This window comes from Ochotona curzoniae, unplaced genomic scaffold (genome assembly GCF_017591425.1).
Source record: "Ochotona curzoniae isolate NIBS_2020 unplaced genomic scaffold, NIBS_Ocur_1.0 scaffold_4506, whole genome shotgun sequence".
Lineage (NCBI taxonomy): Eukaryota > Metazoa > Chordata > Mammalia > Lagomorpha > Ochotonidae > Ochotona > Ochotona curzoniae.
In genome coordinates, this window is record NW_024467119.1 from 33,299,969 (window position 1) to 33,324,222 (window position 24,254).

At 37.2% G+C, this 24,254-nt stretch overlaps 1 protein-coding gene across 3 annotated transcripts in view; it reads left to right on the forward strand.

The window, feature by feature from the left end:
* The window catches only part of GRID2 (glutamate ionotropic receptor delta type subunit 2), a 1,273,704-nt gene that overhangs the window by 668,465 nt on the left and 580,985 nt on the right, over window positions 1–24,254 (forward strand). The window lies entirely within an intron of this gene.

Here is a 24,254-nt window from a genome sequence, read left to right on the forward strand (position 1 = left end):
GCTGTTTAATTTATTTTTGATTGTTCTAGCTTCACATGGTAAAATATATAAATAAAAAGTGATATCCAAAGTATGAAAGGAACAATAGTTCTAGGCCTGGCAGAAGGATTGCAGAAGAGCCATGCTATCCTCTTTGGTTTGCTTTAAAGACAGATTTGAAGCAACAGGATAAATCATCACAAGTTAAACTTAAATCTATGAAATTAAACCTACGCATTTTTGTTTGTAGATGATCAAATTATTTGCCGATTTTGAATAGAATTTATTTGATTTTTCGCTTCACTTTGTGAACCACAATGAGGATAAAAAAAAAGAGAAACTTATTTTGAAACCATTATGTGATGATAAACAAAAGGTGTTCACTTACCTTCATTTTAAAAAGGCGAGAACAACGAGGACACCAGTGCTTTTCTGAAAGCAGCATGAAATAAAACGGACTTGAGAAATAGTATCAGTAGACATGCAAGAGGTGCAGAATATTTGTGGTTATCCACAGCATAACTGAAAAGGCAGATGCATTCATATTTATATGTGAACTTTTTAAATAAAGTTTCCTGAACTAATTCAGCACAGCACCTAGAACCAAAGGCATTAATGCTCCACTTTCAAGGGCCACAATATATAATAATAGCAGACTAAAAACTCACTTTACATGACTAATTGTAGTAACTGAAGTGCTGCTCCAAATTTAAAAATAGTAAAGGTCCAATAAAATGGGTGGCCTACTTTATACTACATTTTAGATATTTCAAAGAAATGAAATACAGACTTTAAAGCCAGGGTGCAAATGGCTCAACAGTGTTAGGTCAATATAAAATATATCTCTGTGAGTATAGTTGAAAAAAATCCAGATGAAGATGCAACAGATAATATGATCAAAGAAACTAACCTTGTGGCCTGACAGAATGGCTCAGTAGCTAAAATCATCATCTTGCATGTGCTGGGATCCCATATGGATGCCAGATCATGTCCCCACTATTGGTTCCTGGCTCAGCTCTGGTCGATTTGGGATTGTACCAAAAGATGGAAGATCTTTCTCTCTGCATCTTTTTTTCTCAGTAAATCTGCCTTCCCAATAAAAATTTTTTAAAAATCTTTTTTTATAAGATCATTACTTTTATTTTTTTAGGATTTATTTATTTTTATTGCAAAGTCAGATATACAGAGAGGAGGAGAGACAGAGAAGAAAACCTTCCATCTGATGATTCATACCCAAGTGAGTACAATGGCTGGTGCAGTGCCGATCCAGAGCCAAGATCCAGGAACCTCTTCCAGGTCTCCCACACGGGTGCAGGATTCCAAAGCTTTGGGCCATCCTCGACTGCTTTCCCAGGTTACAAGCAGGGATCTGAATGGGAAGTGGATCAGCCAGGATTAGAACCGGCGCCCATATGGGATCCTGGCACGTTCAAGGTGAGGACTTTAGCCGCTAGGCCACTGTGTCGGGCCCAAAATTTTAAAAAAAAATCATAAGAAAACAAAAAGAAAAGAAAGAAAGAAGCTAAGCTTGTTCTCCATAGCAATGATGTTTACCTGGAAAAAGAGCCATGGATTTCATTTTGTACAGATCCACACACTTACACCTTTGTATCAGGACTTTGGTGAGTACAAAAGTCTCACTTGGGGAGTGAACCAGTAGACAGAAGATCTTTGTCTCTCCTTTTCTTTGTGTATCTGTATTTCCAAAATAAGATAAGATAAAAAAAAAACTTTTAAAAAAACGATTGAATATGATATTGGAATTTTAAAATGTATCCTTGTAAAGCTTTCCAGCACTGGGCAGAAACACTCTGGACAAAGCTAGAGGGAACTCTGAATCTGACACTCCATGGTGAAGGCATTTCCTAAAGCAGCAAATCAGTACACTGGTGTATATAATTCCCTTACTCAAGGAACAGGAAAAGACAGCTCAGGATCTGCCTTTCAAATAAGGGGGAAAACAAAAAGAAGGCAGGGACTAGCTAGTCCCACAGCAGTTTCTTCCTTACCCTAAGCATGATGGGAGCAATATTCTCAGCGGCGTTTGAGCTGGGCAGGGGCCCTGCCGCCGTGTTCCTGCCCACGGGCAGGGAAGCAGTGTTCTCTGCTCCTTCGTCTCCTTTCTGAAGGCTTCGTGGTTCGTGTGGAAGAGAGCATCACCACAGTTAAGGGACACAAGTAAAAAGCTGTCCAACAGAGCCACATTTTACATGATGTATGTATGAATATTTTAATTCTCTTATTTTTCATGAGAAACAGTCTCAATTCAGGTCTCCAAAGACTTTTCCACAAATGTTTTGTTACTTGTTTTCTTTTTCTGAGAACACTTAGCATGAGATCCACCTCTCAACAGGCATTTAGATGTGCGGTGCAGTATTGTTATTTATAGTCACAATGTCATACACCAGGTCTCTCAAGCTAATGTGTATTCCTCCCTGTGTAGCATCTGGCCTAAGTGGACATATGGGATTTTTGAGTAAATGAGTAGATAAATGATTCCCAAAATGCCTTTGCCAGGAAAAATATTTTCTATAGCAACAATCCCCCCTATTAATTAAAATTTCCATCCTCAGTGTTGCCATTTCAGTAAGGTACATATGTTTAGGAAGGTAAATGTTGAATAAAAACACACTCAGAAAGAATGATATAAACCCTGGAGACTAATTGATTTTCAGTTGCGAGGTGTTGTCATTGCTTCCGAGTTGTTAACATTGAAATAATACCATAACATTTCATACTTAGAAGCAGTTTCAGATCTCCCAGTATTCCCAATTCCAGACTTTATGATCAGAGTGTATTAATTCCAAAACAAGTAAATATCATTTTTCTTGTTGGCATGAAAGTTACAACCTAACTTTTCCTTTGTTCTTATGTGCTGTTCTATACTATACTGATGAATAAAATTCCACACATTACCCAAAGGTAACCTGGCTAAATTGCTAAACAACTTGTCGCAAGAAAGTTGAGTTAAAATGGTGTGGCAGTCAGATATTATACTCGTGTATCATGACAATTTGGAGTAAGGAAGTATCTTTAAAGTATCTGACTGAAGTTAAGAACTGCTGTGGGCTACTTGGCTTTGCTATATCAGGTAGATTTTCAAGAAACCGTGTTGATCTTTTCTCGATTTCTGGTTTTTAAAGGGACTTTCTGGATCCTTTTTTCTGGCTATGTTTGTATTCCTTGGGGATCTATTCCATTTTTCCTCTACAACCCTTCTCTCATTTTATAATTATCTCAAAGAATCCTTACCTGCTTTACTTATTACCTGTTTTCTGAGGATCCCTCTATTTTCATCTCAAAGCTCTCAGTTCAATATTTTGCTAGCCTTTGGCCACTTCTGCCTGCGATCTCCACAAGTTCCTATCATTTCATCATTGTATATTGCCTGTGCAGTCTTAGGCTCAGTGATTGGTTTAAAATTTCCCCTTGTAGACTAGGAATTGTAGATTCACAATTAGCTATATTTCATTCTTCCTTTATTCAACTATTCACCAAATTCCCTTAAATATTTTTCCTATGACTCTCATGGGTTTCCCATAAGGATGGTTCAGGAATCCTTACCTGTATATTGGTCTGGCAATGCATCCTGATTTTTCTTGTTTTTTCCTGTTCTATTTCTCAGTAGAGAATAACATTGTTTTGCTTCAACACTTTTTTTTTTTTTTTTGGCCTTGTGGAAGACTTCAGGGTTTTTTTTTATTCTAAGTTCAAGGTCACCTCTTTAAGAAATCTTCTAACTACTACTCTCCCTGGGAAAGTCACATCAGAACACATCTTTATTACAGCACAGTAATAATTCTAAACTCAGACTCAACATCACATACTGTATCAAGAATATTATCATAATAATAGTGAAATTGAACGGTTTGCCTATAATTCTTTCAGGCAATCTGGTAACCTAATCGTATGACATAGGAATGACCCTGAATGATGATAACCAAAAAATAATTAGAGTTAAAGATGCAAACAATAGAACAAAGGTGGTAATTATGTTGAGGAATTTTAAGTAACTTCATATTGCCAAAGCAAGAAGTGTGGAGAAAACCACAGAAATTCCAAATAAAGATATTTATATGAAACATAAAAGATAACTTGATTTTCTGTGAGAAAGTTGTGAGGAATTATTAATAACTGTTGGTAACAAGAGAGCTACATGATCCAATTTGCCTTTTAGAAATATCATTCAAGGTATGCCAGGATGGCTCAGTGACTAATTCCTCACCTTGCAACCACCACCAGAATCCCTTATGGGGTCTTGTTCATGTCCTAGCTGCACCGCTTCCCTTCCAACTCCCCACTTGTGGCCTGGGAAAGCAGTCGAGTATGGCCCAAGGCCATAGGACCCTGTACCCACATGGGAGACCTTGAGAAATCTCCTGGCTGCTGGCTTCAGATCAGCTCAGCTCTGACCACTGGGGCCACTTGGGGAGTCAACTAGGGGACAGAAGATTTTTCTCCCAGTACCTCCTTTTCTCTGGAAATCTACCTTTCTAACAAAGATTAATAAATCACTCAGGTAACACAATGCTCTATAAATTGAAAGGCCACAATAATGGTAACAAAGAACAAGGATACAGGTCAAATAGAGGGGTATGTGCCCAACGCCACAGTGGAGACAGAGAAGACGGGAGATTCAAAGGACTGTACAGGATAGGATTGAGAGGACGTGTTGTCTGATAGGCTGTGGAAAGTGAGAGTGAGAGCAATTTGGAATAAATATGGGATTTTGACTGGGATCACTGAAATGGGAAAAACAAGTTTGGAGTGGGGTAGGTAGTGACAGGCATTTGGAACTATTAATTGTGAGGGGATATATGGCACTGATAAGGGAGATGCCCAGGCAACATGTAGGCATATAAGAATGTGGAGAACAGACGAAAGATCCGATCTTGCTGGAAAGATTCAAGATTGACCAGATGATCCAAACATTTAATGTGAAGTGAATATCAATCACTGGATGGTTTAATGGTTAACAGGTGATCAAGGTCCTGTTCTGTGGTAGAGAATAGAAGCTAAAGCGAATGCAATCATGTACAGTATTCTATGGGTATTAGTGAGAAAGAGTTACCACGCACATACCAGAATGAGGCTGTGCTCTGTACTGTCAACGGTTCTTTCCATCTCATCTTACTCAGTCTTCTCTGTTAAAGTAAAATTTTGTCTCTAATTAAATTCAAATCCTGTATATCTTGGAGTTATATTCTGGATAAATATCGAAGCTAGGTTTCAACTTTAAACCTTTCTACTGATCTTTCTGCTTTATAGCCTGAGTTCAATGCAACATTTTTTTTAAAAGATAGATTTATTTATCTATTTATTTATTTATTTTGATTGGAAAGGCAGATATACAGAGAGGAGGAGAGACAGAGAGGAAGATCTTCCATCCGATGCTTCACTCCCCAAGCAGCCGCAACAGCTGGAGCTGAGCCAGTCCAAAGCCAGGAGCCAGGAGCTTCTTCCGGGTCTCCCATGCGGGTGCAGGGTCCCAAGGCTTTGGGCCATCCTCGACTAGTTTATCAGCCACTAGCAGGGAGCTGGATGGTAAGTGGAGCTGCCAAGATTAGAACCGGCGCCCATGTGGGATCCCGGGCTTGCAAGGCGAGGACCTTGACCACTGCACCACCGCGCCGGGCCCAGTTCCGATTTCTCTTACTGCAGGCTCAAGTCTTTGGGCTCCTCCATCTATAAAGCAGCCCCAGATTTCTTCAGCCTGGCCTTGCTCTGGCTGTTGTGGACATTTGGGGAGTGAAGCAGTAGATTCTCTCTATATCTCTTCCCACTTTTCAATTTGAAGATAAAAACAATTTTATGAATCAACTTTATGTTACGCCCTGTAAGTTTTAAATGCAAATATGAGAATATTTAGCTCAGATGTGGAATCGAAAGAATTACATTGTTCCTGTTTCATAACGTTTATGTGTGTATGTATTTCATTCTTAGCAGAGGAAGGCACACACTGCACAAAGTTACAGATTTGTCTTATTTTGTGTTAGCTATGTTTTACTTTTTGTAAATTTCATCCCTTTATAAGCTTTTCTGCCATGAGAGGGAAACATAATTTTTGTTCTGTTGCATTCATTATGGAATGGAAAGAGAAAGATTAATGCATGTTTACAGAGAGAGACAAAGGAGTGCATGGTCCTTCAAGAGTTTTGTCATGAGTTTTTCCTCAATATGTTTTTTTCCTACGGGGAATTCGTTTGAAATAGATGTGATGTCTCCCATGGTACCGTTATCAAAATCTGCTTTACTTCTGTCACTGACACAAAATAGCTGCTCATTTAGTAGAAGGAAAGAAAATTGAATCAATTTATGAGAGTCAGATACATCTATTTTTAGGGACCTCTCAAAATTCCAGCTGTCCTATGTTACACGATGTGGATAAGAGATTTGCATATATATTTGTATTTTTATATAATTCTGAAATTCTATTCTCGTATTAAATGAAATATTTTAAAACCATGAAGCACCTATCTTCACTAATACAGCCATCAACTATTTCAGTTTGGAAAAAACATATGTTTGCCCAGTTATTTTCTACAATTTAGGAATTACTCTGTGTCTTACACTATACATAGCATTTTAAATGGACTGAATGAAGTTTAAACCACTTTGTTAGACAATAAAAGACTTTAAAAGACCTTACTTTGATCAGTTGAAAATTGAGATTTGAATATGAGCAATTTTAAACTTTCAATGCAATAGCAACAAGATGAGTAAATGTATGTCTTATATCTTAAAACACATGTTTTTAACAATGTTATCAGAAACTATAAATTTCTTTCATTTAATGGTTTAGAATCAGAATAATCTTCTCTGAAATTCACATCTCATGTATTGGTTTGCATTTAAAATAATCTATTCCCTTAAATTGTTTTTTTAAAAAAAAATGATATGTGTAATAAACCATGGCTTCCTTATTTAAGGAGACTACAGTAATAGCGAAGACCTAAATATGTTTTTCCATGAGCCAGGTATTGCATATAATTACTTTTCAGAAATGATCTCTGTGATTATTAGAAATTATAGGTAAGATTTTTTTATCACCACTATAATTATGAGAAAACATAGTTATGGAGGATGACAGATAATTGCTATTAAGTTGAACTTAGACTTGATTCTAAGCTGACTCCAAGTATTACATTTAAAAACCACTCTTCTGTTTTGCTTTGGTCATTATTTGGTCCTGTACGATTTTTGCCATGTAATGACTTGGCAACAGTATTTTAATGGTATCATCTGTTTGTGCTTTTTCCCCCTCCTATGAAAGGCCATGTCCAACTCTCTATAAAATACTCTTTGCAAGCTGTGCTTCATTTCCTAGCAATCGGTTGGCCTCCACCTACACAGTGGAATATAATGAAATGGCTTGAGGAAATAGACGATTGCACTTGTGCTGGTCAAATTACTAAGGAATCAATAAGGCTGACTTGAACATTATTGACTAGGCGACTCATCTGAGCCCATAACTTCACTTCCAGCCAGTGTTTCAAGTACTTACAGACCCAAGACCATCTGCAAATTCCAAGGATGCTGTAACACTGAGAAAAGTAGCACAGGATTACTCTGTTGCAACTGACTCTTTTCCCATCCTCTGGACGTTTTATTTTGTTATAGGTATAACACCCCTGGAAGCATGCATTTTCTCTCTTTTTCTCTCGGCATTCTTGGAAATGAATTCAGAATGAACTGCCATTGATTTCACCTTAATTGATTTCACCTACCTATTTCCTAGTAGGTTGATTTGGTAAAAAGAAAATTTGTTACAAATGAGGCTTAGCTATTTTCATATTTCAGGAAATCAGATTCTTAAATTTTACTATTCATTATTATCTAAGTTTTTATTTAAGGTGGTGTTTTGTGTTGCAGTACACTACCATTTCAATGTATTGGAGACTAAGAACTTAACACAGGCATCTTCTATTTAGCATTATCAATAAAAATTGTGCATCTGAAAAAACTTAAATTTGAATTGCAAACACAAGATGGTGAAGAGAAGCAGGATAATTGTATAAAAATGAAGCATAATTTGTCATATTACTTTGAATATACTAATAAGTAGCTAAAGCTATTTTTTATTAAAATATCAATGAATTCTACAGTTTACTACTTTTACTCCCAATAACTATAGTTATACCTCAGTTCCTATGCTAATCAATAGACGGGATGTATACAATATCAAATGACAGTAAAAATGATTATCTGTAGCTGAGATGATTTGTAAATATTTTCCAATGCATTTTGCCATAGATAATCACTGGCAGATGCAACACATTTTTCCGTTTCACGTGGAAACCATGGACGTAATTTATGATTTACAAAACAAGTCATGATCATTACAATTGAATTGTCCAGTCAGGAAATAGGAATTGTGAAACACAAATCATAACAGTTAATCCTATAAAGCATATATTTGTATAATAATTAATATTAATTGGGTTCTCATCAGTGAATACTTAAGGAGAATTAACTTTGGAAAATATCCAAGTGAAACATAAGAAAGTTCTTTGTATTTTGAATTTTAGTTCATGTGCTGCCAAACTGAGCATTATTTTAAGTCTTCAAATGAATTTTTCCTTACCTTAAGAAATGAAAAAAAAAAGAAAAAGCAAATTGCTGAGTCTAGTGTAATTTTGTTAGCATTTCAATTCCTTGCCTGAGTTCTGAATGCTAGGAAATTGTGTTATCAATGAGATCAGTGTTTTGTGACTTCCAGCTCCGTCCTCTGTTCCTGCATTTTGGAAGGGTCCCTTGCCCCTCGCCTCTGGAACCCCACAGCCCTGGTCTACAGTCTCAAACAGCCTGGCTAGGAGAGGTCCACTCTGCTATCCCAAACTGGTACACTTGTCAGTCCTCTTTAATGAAAAAAAGCGTAATTTTGTTTTTTCTTCAAACTGTGTCTGATGGAAGCTGTCGCCATGAACTTCGAGCTCATGTTAGTGTGCCTTAGGATGAAGCCTTAACCGTTCAGTAGTATCAATGGTGTTGGTAATAAGCAGCAAATGCACTCACTGGGCTCCAAACCGAACTGCTCAACCTGAGTCTGTGTTTTAGCAAAATCTCCACATGGTTCCTGCACGCATTTGCACTTGAGAAACATCATCGGGCTGCTCCAAAATGCAACACTGTTAGAGGGTGGCCATGAAGAAGACTGCGCAACTGCAAAAATCTGCTACCTAATGAAGGGATTCTGGGGGTAATTGAATAGGCTTTAGTGCAGAAAAGAGTACAGGGGAAATATTTTTAGGGAAAGAAAAATAATTGATATCATCAAACTTAGCACTAGCCTATTGTAAAATCATCATTTCCTTATTCTTCAATAAATAATCTCCTTATCTTATTGCCATAAGTTCACATGACATGGGAAATATAAAAGGGAATAAAAGAACACCCATTACCATACCCTCTCTTATCACACCAATTTTTTTTTTGGTATAAAAGCAATGCTCTTGGGCCCGGCACGATAGCGCAGTGGTTAAAGTCCTCACCTTGCATGAGCCTGGGATCCCATATGGTGGCTGGTTCTCATCTCAGTAGCCCTGCTTCCCATCCAGCTCCCTGCCTGTAGCCCAGGAAAGCAGTCGAGGACGGCCCAAAGCCTTGGGACCCTGCACCCAACTGGGAGACCCGAAAGAGCTCCTGCCTACAGGCTTCGGATTGGCTTAGCTCCAGCCATTGCGCTCACTTCGGGAGTGAATCATCAGAGGGACGATCTTCCTCTCTGTCTCTCCTCCTCTCTGTATATCCGCCTTTCCAATAAAAACAAATAAATCTTAAAAAGAAAAAAAAAAGAGCAACACTCTTCATCTCAAAAGAGTCAAAGTCTTTCTCTTTGGGAGGTCAGATCCCCAGTGGTTTTGAATCACCACTCTCCCCAAGGAGTCCACCTGTGCCTGGAACTGTGAGAATTACTACTCTAGGCCTTTGAGGCTTCTGGGAGTGAGGGAGAAGTCTGTGATTTCATTTGCTTTTTCTGCCAAAATTGCTTGTCTGGCCAATGGCGTCCCAGTTTCTACCAGGGCAACCTTTGACAGTGAGTTAGGGGGACAGAAAACAGATTTGTTCCAGAATATGGTGCAAAAGGGAAAAACAGAAAATTAAGTGTATTTATATTTTAAGATAACCAGATGACTATGATTCATGCAATTAAGACATTCTGATTTTTATTACGGCTGTGACCGCAGTTTTTTCAGCTTCTGCTGTGAAAGGATACTCTCTCTAATATTCACATACACAAACACACACACACCCTCAAATGCTGTTGACTTTTGTTTAAAACATATTGTATTTTTTTTCCTCACAATTACCATAGCAGCACACTCATCATAGAACATTTCCCTTTTTAGGAAAGTCTTCCTTATTCTTTGAAAATTTAAAACTTTTTGTATATCTATGAGTGCTCCACAGTGGGAAAATACCAAAATACTTAATCATTATACTATCAAATAATTGAATATTAAAACAGTATAAAGATTATATATTTATATTTTTATTATAGTGCTTATGAAAATCATTAGCAACTTAGTTTTTTTCTCTTAGCAAGCTTAGATGCCCCTTTAAGATACAGTATACACCCCACGTTATTCATGTAGCTGCTCCTCTATTTATTGAGAAGTAAATAATACGTATATGTTAGACAAATGAAAATATCGTGCATTAGCTCCTTAGATTCTTCCATGCGTTTTCTTCATAGGGATATGTGTATTTACATATTTCTTCTAAATATGTGGTATATTTAAATCTTGCCTCTGGCTTACATATCCTTAATTTATCATCAGACAACTGGACTAAAGAATGTGTTTTGCAGGTGCATCTTCAACCTTGACTCATTACTGTGTGTAGCAAGCAGTGTTTGGCTTTACAATTCCTTGACTGCTAAAACGCACTGTCTAGAAAGGGCTGCACTAGAAAGAATGATGGTTTTCCAAATAAGTAGGAAGAAGCAAGAATCTGGAAGGAAATATGAGGTGTTCCATCTTCATCAGGGTCAGATAAGAAAACTGATGGAACATCCAAGAGGCAATATGAGACAGGTCAAAATGCAATATTGAATGCTGTGAGGAGATTAAACAAGAAGCAAGGAGAAGGGCTAAGGTATGTTTATGCTGACCTAAACAGGACTAAAGCCATTCATTGCATTCTCCAGCATAAAGTTTTAGCAAGTATTTTCAAACTGTTGTTTTCAGGTTTGTTTCATTTAATTATCTCAAAACACATCTGAGAAGTATTAGTTTTTTTTTTTGGTTGTCATTGTTGTTAATCAAAAATAGCTACAGGCTGAAAGTCAGGTGTTAGACCTAGCAATTAATACAGCAGGTCCTATGCTGTCATGTCCAATTTCACTACCTGCCTTCAACTTCCTGTTATTGTAGAAGGACTCCAGCAGGCAGTGATGAATCAAGGAACTAGGTTCTCGTCATCCCCATAGATGATTTTGGTTGAGTTCCTATCCTAGTCTAGCCCTAGCTGTTGCAGGCATGCATATGGGGAGTGGACAAGCAGACAGAGCCTGTGTGTGTGTGTGTGTGTTTCAATTAAAAAAATACATGAAGACATATGTATATTAATTCTTCTTTTGCCTAAACATGTTTTTCTAAAGAAATATCTTATAATTAATATGGACACATGTTAAACAAGATGTATTATCTAGAAACCTTCAGAATATCTATGCATTTACAGACATGATAATGTAATTTCATCTTATCAATTAAGTAGTCTTTACATGTATTCATCTATGAACACGTGGGAACAATCAAAATATCAGGTCTGATTATCTCAAGGCGGTAAGGTTACAAATTATTTTATTTCCCTCTTTTGCTTTTCATCTTTGTTTTTTCTCTAATTGAATAAGGGCAAGTTCGACAGAGGTCCTTCTGAAAAGAAAAACAAGTAAATCAACATATAAATGTCTTATACGTTTGTATTTTTAGTAGTAATGAATCATCCCTTAAATCTTTAGCATAAGGAAAAAGTATAATCGTGACACATTTTAACGCTTCATAGAAATGTGTCTGCAACCAGTAACAGGAGTGGCTTTCAGCACTGGAAAATAAACTTGAGTAGGAAGAGTAGATCACAACTAAATACCTGACACATGTGCAAATGTCCCTCTAGACCTAGATCCAATCACATAGATTTATAGATTAATAGCAGTGATATACCACAGAATCAGGATTCCCTCTTAGGCAATTGACCCTCATCAACCATTCCTTATATTTTCTTGAAATTACATATTTAGCTGTCTTTACCTAAAGACCATAAATCTGACCACACTGAACCTTGGTTCTCTTTGCTATGATCACCGTGTATTAGAACATCACTGTGTTCAGATTAAATGATGGATGTGAAAGAGATGAAATACCAAGTCCAGAATGGAAAAGAAAGTAAGTGGGGAAAATTATGACACCCAGGTAAGGCCATCGGGAAAGACAAAATCTCACCCAGATCATTTGTTAAAGGCTGGCTTTGGATTTGGATGACCTTACTCTGATTCTATTCCTTGTGAGGTTGAAGAACACATCGAACAGGCTGAAATGGCTGAGTGCTGCAGCCTAGGGAGCAGCACACGAAAAGGCTCCATGTTTTAGTACAAGACAAATTAAACTCAGACTGTAACAAGTCATGGGCCTGGGAATAATTTCTTAAAACACAGCTGAGATATTCATAAAATATGCAGCTTTTTAAAATTTAAGAACAAAACTGGGACCTTTAAAAATTTATGCTTCTCCGACTTTGTCCTTCCCAAATTAGTCTAGAAATAAGGTTATTGAGGAGTCATTTGTTATTATACTCAGTGTTGACTTTTAATATCAAAAGAATGACAGAAGGAGGGGGAAAAAAGAAATACCGGTTGTTCCTGATTAAAGGATCAAATTGCCTTTGTTTTTTCTCATTGTATTTTCACCTTTATTTTTCACAAAATAGGAAAGACTGAGCGTGTTTTTTTCCATTGCCACAACACAAAGGTGCAAGAGAATTAGAGTTCAGTTGGCTTTCACATATTTTCACAAGTGCCTTTGATGTTGGGATGTTCAGGAAAACGTTGTATCTGGAACCCTTTTCTCTAGATGCACTGTGAATATGGTATATGTGGGGAGTAGGGGCTGGTCCAGTTCACAGAGCTCTGTTCCACTTTTCGTTTAACAGGCGGATCTCGGGCAGCTGTTTTCTCATCAAGAAGGCAGAGATAATAACCTACCGACTGAATTGTTGGCATGATTCAATGACATCATTCTCACAAAGGATTTAACACAGTGACTAATGCATAGCAAATACAATGAGATAAAGGCTACTTGGGTGTTTATTTATTTTTCTCTAAGCAGAAATTGATAATACAGATCTGCATCAACAGTTGTCCTGGGCTTGGTCATTTAAATCAGTCAGAGGCTCGAGAGAAGTGAGATTTGTAGCTTTCTCTTAAGAGCCGTTTCCCTTTAATCCTTGCTGTCAAGGGAAAGAAACACCAGGATGTCTGGGACTCATTGTTGAGCTTGTTAAGCAGATTAGGAGAAAGCATAATAAGTGATTGTAACACTGAGAGGGGACTAAGGAGAAGCATCCTGGAATTCTGTTCATAATTTGGGTGTCATACCCGCAGTAAAACTAGGATCAGTGAATGAAAACGAGGAAATTGCTGATGACAGAGCAACATAATTAGGAAACTTTTGTTCGTTATGTGATTTCCCTAAGACATTGCCTAAGAGGAGGAGCCTAGAAGAGAAGCTGTGAAGCAGATTATTTTAGTTTTCTGCAAACTCTGTTGCTTCAAAGTCTTTTTTGTACATGTGTGCTGGAGCTGTGTCCTGTGAACAATGGTAGCAGCCTAACCTGAATGAACATCCTGTAATTAAAGGAACTTCACATAATTAAAGTACTGTGCAAATAAAAGGTACTTCTATAAGCACAAATAGGGAGTAGAACCTTAAGCACTTAGAATAAAAGGGGTGTCATTTGCATTTATTCAGCAAATCGTACATTGAACACCTGCATGGTTATAATACTGGCAGTTAAGAATACATGAACATTCAAGTTGCCTTTATCTTACAGTACTAAAGCATAGAGTGAAGTCAATGACAAAATAGAACAGTAAGTAGTAAAATGAAATTGCATCATTTAGGCAAAAAAAAAGTCAAATGTAAGGTGAATGGGACTCATGCAAACTGTGGTCTCCATAATTGTCCACACTGTAGGATGGGAGCTAAGATTTAAACACTGACCTAGAAACTAAAGACTACCCTGAAAACAATGTAGCAAAGTGTAATTCATTAGCTAAAATTTCTGTATCTGTCCAGTGTTTCTTTTACTGGGAAAACTGAAAAGAGAAGATACATAAATCACCCAGGTCCCTAGAGTTGAACTGGGAGTTAAACCGCTGGCTCCGTTATCCCTTCACTCCCTTCACTAAGCGAATGTCCCTGGAGGAAAGGAAAGAAAGCCACAGATGTGAGTTTGTTTTCCTTGTGAGTAGAATCCCTGAGAAAATGCACTGAGGATATTTGTTCACCGAGAGAGGGTTTATCTCTGAAATTCTTTCACCATGCTTCCTGGCAAAGGAGGTTGTAACTTCAGCAAATATAACACTGATATTTAAGACATTCCAGTGTATATGGAATATGACACACAAAACTATAGAACCATCTGAGGTATCAAATAAAGATGTTTCAGAATTTACACACTCAGTGCTTTGGAGAAAATCCTGGAAACTTTAGTTACAGACCTAATCGATGATGGCCACAAATGCTTGTCTGACATGAGAAGGAAGGACCTGGGGGGCCCTCCTTGTTGTCTAAAGTCTGTGTGCTTGCTCTGAGGTCTTGCATTGCCTGTGACCTTGAGCATATTTCTAGTTTGCTGCTCAGTCAGGTCTCTGAGAAGTATGAGTCTGGCCTGACAACCCAGTTCCAGTATGTCAACTCAGAGACTGCTCCGTTGGATTAGGATGCCACTAACCAAGGGCTCTTTCATGGGACTTCAATTTGGAATCTCACAAATGGAAGGGAATCCCACAAATGCATAGGTACCAGTTTACTTCTCCATTAACCACTACTCATTTTTTAAAAGTTTCATTGATTTTATTTCTATTTGTTTAAATCAATGTCTTCATGATACAGATTTGTAAGCATAGGAGTTCATCCCTCTCCCTCCCTTTCCTCCTGTCATCTTGTTCCCAAGTTATCACAATAGAAATCTCAATTTATTGGTACAAGCTTAACTTTCTGATATATAAATGTGTACCAGAAAGATAAGAATAGGAAAAGGTAGAAAACCTAATATCTTATTTTAAAAGTATGATTATAAGTATTATTGGTAATCCTATTAATCAGGGAATGGAAATGCATGCTGTGATGGATACATAAATGATAGATGCATAGATACATAGATACAGATAGAGTGCTGTGTTCATTAGTGGTCACATAGCCCGAAGAGCAATTACTTGTCCTTTTGGATCTGGTTTACTTCATTAAGCACAGTGTTTTCAATATACGAACATTCTGTTGTAAATGGTATGGTTATGTTCTTTTTATGGCTAAATAGTATTCCCGAGTGTAGATATACCATAGTTTTAACTTCATCTCTTGATGGACAATCTGGGTTGCTTCCTTGTCTTAGCGATTGTGATTTGCTTTTAACATGGGGTTGCAGATAACTCTGTCAAATGCAGGTTTCATTTTGTTTGGATGTATTCCCAGAAGCGGAATGGCCAGGTCATATGGTAGATCTTTTTTTCGGTCTAAGGAATTGCCACACTGACGTCCAAGTTGGTTGAACTAGTTTGAATTCTCACCAACTGTGGATTAGGTTACTTTTTCTCCACATCCTCCCCAGCAATTATTGTTGTTTTCTGTTTGTACTCCATTCTCACTGCAGTTAAGTGGAACCTCATTGTGATATTTATTTGCTTCTCCCTGAAACCTAGAGAACATGAGTGTTTGTTCACATGGTTGTTAGGCCCTTTGAATTTGAAACTTCTGTTCGTGCCTTTTCTCCATTTCTTGAAAGGGTTGTTTGTTTTGTTGTTGAGTTTCTGGATTCTTTATAAATCTTGGATATTGGTCCACTATCTGTTTATAGCATGCAAATATTCTCTCCGAATTTGTGGGTTGTGTCCTCATTGTACTGACCGCTCCCTTGCAGTAAAGAAGCTTCAACTTCGAATGTGAACAAAGTATGTGTGATTAAGGGAGCCAGAGATAGAGGAAGAAGATGTAAATCATGTATGTGCTTGATTAGAAAGCTGTAGTGGGTGTGAGAGTCGGGGGAAAAACAATGCTTAGAAGAGAACAAAAAGATTTCCCAAAGTCTTAACTTTTTCTGAGATAATATGTGTGATTACTATTTTTGATTCTTTTGAAAGACATTTGGGATGAAGGGATGTATGTTTTTTCAGTGATACACTTGAATTGAGTAACTGAGTAAATCCGGATTCTAGAGCACCCTGGGCCTCATGATGATACTCTAGTTGGGTAAATGCATTTATTAACAAGGTCCTGTTACCAGTGTTCACCCATCAGCCTGCTCTTTGCTGCTTTCTTTTATCCTGATATTAATGACTATCAATTAAAAATAATGACTATCAATTCCATCTCTTGCTTTTTTAATTTTCTCAATTTTGCAGTAATTATTCATACTATTATTTAGAAATTATTTGTTTTTCACCCTGAATAGGTTCATGATTGGTGGGCTCCAATTTTGAAAATAGACCTAGATTTTTTTTGTAGTACTATTCCCCAAAACACTAAATGCAAGGGAGGAAATAAAGGACAATGAAGATTATCAAAAAGGTTTAAACAAGCAAAATGAAACAGAACCATATTTATCTTGTTTGGATACTAATTCAAATGAGCTGTGAAGTTTAACTTGTGTGAATTGTCTAACAATTTGAAGAATCAGTGATGCTAAGGAATCATTACTAATTTGTCTAGATATCATTTTGGCATTTTGTGTTTTGAAATTGCTCATATTTTAGAAAAAGGATATTTTGAATAAATTTGTGTGTGAAATTTGGGATTTGTTTGAATGTGATGGAGATGATCAGGAGTATATGAAGATACATACAATGCATAGCGGAGATTGCCATAAGTCATTGATGAGGCTAATGCATATATGACATTTATTATAATAGCTTTCATAAATAGTTGAAATTTACCATGACAAAAAGTATGATTCAAATACCTTGTTAGATACCTTGTTAGATAAGAATGGGATAGGTCAGTTGGTTTCATGATATCAAGAAACCAACTCACTAAGGTGGCTGTGTTGATGTGTATGTGGGCAAGAGTGATGACAGCTCGCTGTTAAATGAATGAAGAGATAAATAGATAAAATGTGATTACTACCTGTATAATACATCACTGATACCAAATACTTGGATTTATTAGTTTTGTTATATAAAAATCATCTGTTTAAAAAAATTAATCCTAAATACAGACTGTCAGAATTGACATTTTGGACTATTTTTTGGCATTAGTAATCAATGATTCCTCTATACTTAAAGCTTTATAAAAAAAAGGAGGAAGAGACAGAGAAATGTAGGACTAGATATAGACTTTATCAAGAAACCACATTTTCAGGTGAATGCTGTTACAAATATGATTGCAGGATTATTTTTTTAAATTAAAAATTTATTGGTATTATAAATTCAGTCTATTGTACCCCTGACATTTGTTTTACTTGGTTATAAGTAAAAGGACATTGGTAGAATAATGATTATGACACAATAATTTTATGTCATTTACCTTTCTAGTTTAATCACTTTCCAAACAACAGAAATGGGAGGCATTAATTAATTATTCCTATAGATTACTAGATCACATCATTCAGTAGTCCAAAGCATTATATTCTGAAAAACACCTAACTGAATATATTCATATATTCATATATGGGACATATATTCATTCTTTCCAGTTTACACTGTTTTCCCATGTGGCTTTTTTTTACTACAAGAACACACACAGCCATAAACTATGTAAGAATATAAAAATGACTCAACTGCTTAATTTTAAAAATGTCTAATTATATGAAAAAGCATTAATACTAACTATATTCTTCTGTAAAGCATCTCAAAATAGTTATATGTCATTTCATAATTGGACAAATATCCTCATAAATACATATTAGTCTTACAGTGATATTATTTAGTTTTAAGTTATTATGTGGTCATTTACCATCATATGTATAATGAAAGTAACAAGTAAAGATATTTTTTAGAAAAGAAAATATCCATGTGGACATGCACACTCATTATTAATTAATTCCCCAACATTTTAAAAATAAGATTTATAGGTGTTGCTAAATTGGACTGCCACTTTAAATAACCCAATTTAGGACAAAGGGAAGATAACCAGAACCAAATGAGAAACAGAAGGATTTACACAAATTGGTACATTTCAGGGAGAATAAACTCAAGTGAAAATTAGTTTGAATCTTTGAATCCAATCTTTAAAATATATTGTCTTAAACTCATTTTCTTTTTCCAATTCAATGATTCACTGTTTTTCTGTCAAGATTTTCTCTCTTAGGAAAACATCAGTAATTAGAAAAATAGTACATTTCATGCACAAAACATTAAGCTTTTGTTGTTAACAGGTTTCATACTTGATTTCAAAAGCTGTAACAAAGCATTAGAAAAATACATCGTTTTCACACACGAAGGTATAGTTTGTTCACTGCAACTGATTTTCTTTATTTAAGAAGATTCTTCTAAAATTAATACAGAATATGTGTGTTAGCATTTTCCCAGTTTTTAAGAAGCTGCTAAGGACTTTGTACTGAGAAATTATTGAGAGTGTTGGGACTCTAATGGATTAGATGCAGGAGTCTTATATCTCTTTCCCAGGACCTGAATCTTAATTTCCCACCTCACTTTATCTGAATCCCTGTACTTCACTTCACTCTTTTCCGTGTCCCTTGGGAAGGAAGAAGCTGAGTAAGGGGAAACGAAGGGAGGAGAAGAATAAGGAAGGAGAAAGGAAGGAAGGATGAAATGGAGAGAGGGAAGGGAAGGGAAGGGAAGGGAAGGGAAGGGAAGGGAAGGGAAGGGAAGGGAAGGGAAGGGAAGGGAAGGGAAGGGAAGGGAAGGGAAGGGAAGGGAAGGGAAGGGAAGGGAAGGGAAGGGAAGGGAAGGGAAGGGAAGGGAAGGGAAGGGAAGGGAAGGGAAGGGAAGGGAAGGGAAGGGAAGGGAAGGGAAGGGAAGGGAAGGGAAGGGAAGGGAAAGGGAAAGGAAGGTGAAGGTGAAGGTGAAGGTAGGGAAGGTGAAGGTGAAGGTGAAAGGGAAGGAAGGGAAGGAAAGGAAAGGGAAGGGAAGGGAAGGGAAGGGAAGGGAAGGGAAGGGAAGGGAAGGGAAGGTGAAGGTGAAGGTGAAGGTAGGGAAGGTGAAGGTGAAGGTGAAGGTGAAAGGGAAGGGAAGGGAAGGGAAGGGAAGGGAAGGGAAGGGAAGGGAAGGGAAGGGAAGGGAAGGGAAGGGAAGGGAAGGGAAGGGAATGGCAATGAAGTACAGAGACCATTCTTTTTATAACCTGTAAAATTCGGAATTTATGATATCTAAAGCTGCCATCATAAGTCTGACATTAAAAAAAAACACACAACAAACACTGTCATAATTTGAATTCTTTAAAATTGGTCTTACTAGATTTGTCTTACAGGTTTTAAAAATCTCTACTCCTTAGGCACCGTGTCCTAGCAGGTTAAGCCTCAAAACACAATGCCGGAATCCCATATAGGTGCCAGTTTGAGGTCCAGTTATTCTACTTCAAATCCAGTTTATTGCTGATGTGCCTGGGAAAACAGCAAAGGATGGCCCAAGGCCTTGGGCCCTTATACACACGTGGAAGGTTCAGAAGAAACTCCTGGCTCCCAGCTTCAGATCAGCTCAGTCAGTTCTAGCCATGGCAACAACCATTTGGGAAATGAACCAGTGAATGGATGATCTTTGTCTTATCCTTCTCTCTGTAAATATGCCTCTCCAATAACAATACACATTTTAAAAATTTTCTCTTATTTCCTGTCGCTCCTCCCTCTCTTTCCCCCTTAACTTTTTTCTTTCTTATTCCTCCTCCTCACCTACTTCTCCCTGGTCTTTTCTCTTTCTCTCTCTAACATAAACTCTTTGGAATTCTGACAAGATTTTATGCACTTATGTATTTATGTATTCATTTATGTGTTTATTTCTTTTGAAATGGACAAGGAGAAAGATATCAAGAGTTGGAGAAGTGTCTTAATATGGAGTGCTGGCATCACATAGATACTGATCCCCACTTTGTCACAGCACTTAGACCTCTGTGAAATTTGCTTACAATATGTATTTATTTGTTTTGGAATATCAGATTTACAGAAATAAAGAGAATTATCTTCTGCCTGCTGACTCACTCTACAAGTGTCCACAGTGGCCAGAACTAAGCCAATCCGAACTCAGGAGCCTCTTTCAGTCTCCTACACAGGTGCAGAGTCCCATGGATTTGGGCCATCCTTGACTGCTTCCCCTGCCACAAGCAGGGAGCTGATGGGGAGGGGGGCACCCAGGATATGAATTGACACCCATTTGGGAACCCAGCAAATACAAAGTGAGGATTTTAGCCCCTAGGCTATCACATTGAGCCCCTCTGTGGAATTTTCTAAAACATGAATCCATCACCAAAAATTTTGGCATGTGATTTATATTATAATGTGAAACAAGTTTTTAATCCTTAAGGTTGATTTTGAATACATAAAAACCTTAGAAAATCAAACATAGATTTTTTTTTTTTAGCTCAGAAACTAGGTATGTGAATTTGTGGATGTTAGATACCATTTTTGTTTCTTGAGTGGAATCACATTTTAAGTGCTTTTAGAAATATATGATTATGGTGAAGAATTAGTGCTAGCAGTCATTTGTAGACTGTAACACCCCAGGAGGTGAGAAGCTGGCCTAGTTTCCCCCTTACATTCTGCAAAGCACCACTGAAACAGAAAATCACCTGTTAGGCCAGTTCTCAGCTTCTGCATTAGGAGTGCTGCTCTCTCCCAACAGATCCCAGAAATACAGAATGATGCCTTGGGCTTCCAGGTGTCTTCTTAAGTATTTTCAGGGGGAAAAGTAACAGTGGTTATAATAATAATATGTATATATGTAAGGATAATTACTTGTTATGGAATCAAGAATTAGGCAAAGAAATGTTTAAGTATAATATGTGCTACTGATGATGAAACATTATTTTAGAAAAAGAAACATTTCTATATTGGAATTTAAGGGGAAAATCTAAGCACTGTCAATTACCTTAGAAGATTTTTTTTGACAAGCTATACATTGGAAAATGAAGAGTTGCTGGTGATATGAGAACGTTGCTCATCTGTCTCATTTACGTAGTGCCTCTTCTTTATGTTGAGCATGAATTAGAGCAGTGGAAAATAATAAACCAAAAATATTCTCTTTCTTTGTTCTGTTCTGACACATCAGGAAAATATTACTTAATAAAAATGATTAAAAATAAGTATCAGGATCAGGTGCTTAGCCTAGTAGTTACGAAGCCCTCATTCCGCATTGGATTGTCTGGGTTCATTTCTCATCTCTAGCTCCGGACTCCAGCTTCCTGCCAGTGCAGATCCTCAGGACCCTGGGGAGGAGTCTGTCCACTGAGTTCCTGCCACCCACAGGATCCAAGCCTACAGCTCTAGCCTTTAGTTCCCTCTTTTGTTGCGATGAGGATAGTGAACCAACAGATGGGAAGCTATCGTCTGGCTGCTGTTCGGCCCCTAAAATAAATAATTGTGAAGAATTAGAAGTCCACATCAAAGCTTCTAATATTGCTAGGATTCTGATTGTAAAATATTTATAGAAAATCTCTCAATTTACCTCAAACCATTGCTTTTTGTTATTTTAGAGAAATTCACTCAGTTTATCAGAGCCCCATCTTTATTAATTGTGTAGGTTCTAACTCAGAATTTTAGCCCTATTTTATTTTAATCTATGTTTTTATGTCATCTCTGAAGTGGGACTATCTCATTTGTATGAAAATTAGCAATGACAACAGTAAGAATATAATAACTAGGATGTATTGGCCTTCTGGGTGCTACCTTAGCCTCTTCATGCCATGGATTAATCCTTTAATACTCATAACCACCTGTGAGAAATTGCCTCATTATCTGTATTTTGTACATGAAAAATAATTGAGACTTTCAGCGTTTAATCCAAAGTCCATAAGGTAAAGATGTCAAGATTTAAACCGAAGTATATTGGAGAATAAGAAAAAGTGTTCCTCATTTTCACATTAAAATCTTTTCACAATGTATTCCAATAAAACCCTAAAAATAAAATTTTGAATGAAAACATTTTCATTTTATATTTTAGATTCAGCATATAAGTTATCTGAGGAAGATTTAGTTCTCTTATTTCAAGTATCAGCTTTCTATTCTGAAGTAGTTCACCAAAGGCCATTCATTCTTACTCAAATCAGACTACTTTCTTTGGCTTAGCTTTCAGAACCCAAATCAGTATTTTTAAATATCCCTGTGTTTATTAAGAAAAAAAAATTCTAAAGAACATGTAGGTGGTTTTCTGCCAAACCGTTTAATAGATATACTCTCAAAACGCAACGAAAGTTACACCTTACTATTTTTTAACCTTGGCTTTTCAATTATGTATACTAAGCCTTATCTTTAAATCCCTCATTTTATAGAGATATTCCAGGTCTGCTCATCTTGGAAATAAGTAAATGAACAAATCTTCTTTCAAGCTCTGCCCTTCAAAGTTTCTAACTTAGGTCCCTCCTTGGTGGGACCTAACCAAGGGACTTCAGCCAAACATTGAAGACAATGTTTCCTCTTTATCACTCCCAACTCATTTCTCAATCCCCCATAGTTGGACCCCGTGCCCGCCGATCAGGCAACCCTGTTCAGTGCGTCAGTGTCCAGTGTCCATTTCAGTCGCCACTACTTTTTCATCTTACTGAGCAATCTGTATCACTCAATGCTGAGAATCGTTTTCTATCGGTACCCGTAAATTTCTCTTTTTAATTATATTCAAATGTCCTTTAAATTCTATTCAAATTTGTTTGAACTTCATTTTGTGATGTGTGTGATTGTGTAGGTAGGTATTGGAGTATATGTTTTCTTTAATTTTTAAAATTTTGTAAACAATTCACTTATTTGAAATACAGAGAGGACAGAAGAGAGACGGAAACAGAGAAATCTCTTCTGTCCATGGATTCACACCCCAAAGCCAGAATTCTGAAACTCAGTGCAGTGAGGAAGACTGATTCAAAACAGATGTTCTGATAGGGAGCACAGGCATCCCAAGTACTGTGCTAGCCACTTCAGTAAATAGCTGTCCATGGGGTCATTTTAAAGAATGTTCTTTTTAAAAATATTCTTCATTTTGAGCCCTGCACAGTAGCCTGGTGGCTGAAGTCCTCATCTTATGTGCTCCAGGATCCCGTATGGGTGCTGGACTGTGTCCCAGCTGCTCTACTTCCCATCCAGCTCCGTGTTTGTGGCCTGGGAAAGCAATTGGGGGTGGCCCAAAGACTTGAGTCCCTGCACCCACGTGGGAGACCCAGACGAAACTCCTGGCTCCTGGCTTTTAATCAGCTCAGTGCCAGCCACTGTGATCTCTTGGGGAGTGAACCAGGAGATTGAAGAACTTTCTTTCTTTCCTTCCCTCTATAAATCTGATTTTCCAATAAAAATAAATAAATCTTTAAAAATATATAATCTTCCTTTTTAATCAGTCAAAACTGCCTGCCTGCCTGCCTAGGACATTCTTACGTCTTTTTTCTTTTCCTTGGTTCTGTTTCTCTAATGTGACTGTGAGGGTCTTAGGGAAAAACCACAATCACCAATAGTCTTCATTTCCAAAGGGCCGAGTGCACTTGAAATATGACCCAACCTATCTGGCTATTTCACTTGCTGCTTTGCCCAAGATTTTGCTGTTTAGAAACGGGAACTTCAATGGAGTAGAATACTCCATAAAATGGAACAGAAACAATAACCAATGGGCTTAAGAAAATGTGGTCACTTTGACACGAGCCTGGGAAAAGGTGCTTCTAAGATGGGAATCCTACTGAGGCAAATGGTGAAAAAGAAACTAGGTTTTTGTTCCATTTTACGTTGTAGGGCTTTCTAACACTCTTTCTTCCCAGCATAAATCAATTTGACATCTAATTCACAGACACTGTTGGACAGCATAGCAATTGAAGCCAGGGTAGGGGGAAGTTAAAGTGGGTATTACTTTTTTCTTCCTAGTAGCTGTATCTTTTCTACAAAGGGCAGTAATAAAAATTTTATTTGTAGACTATAGTACA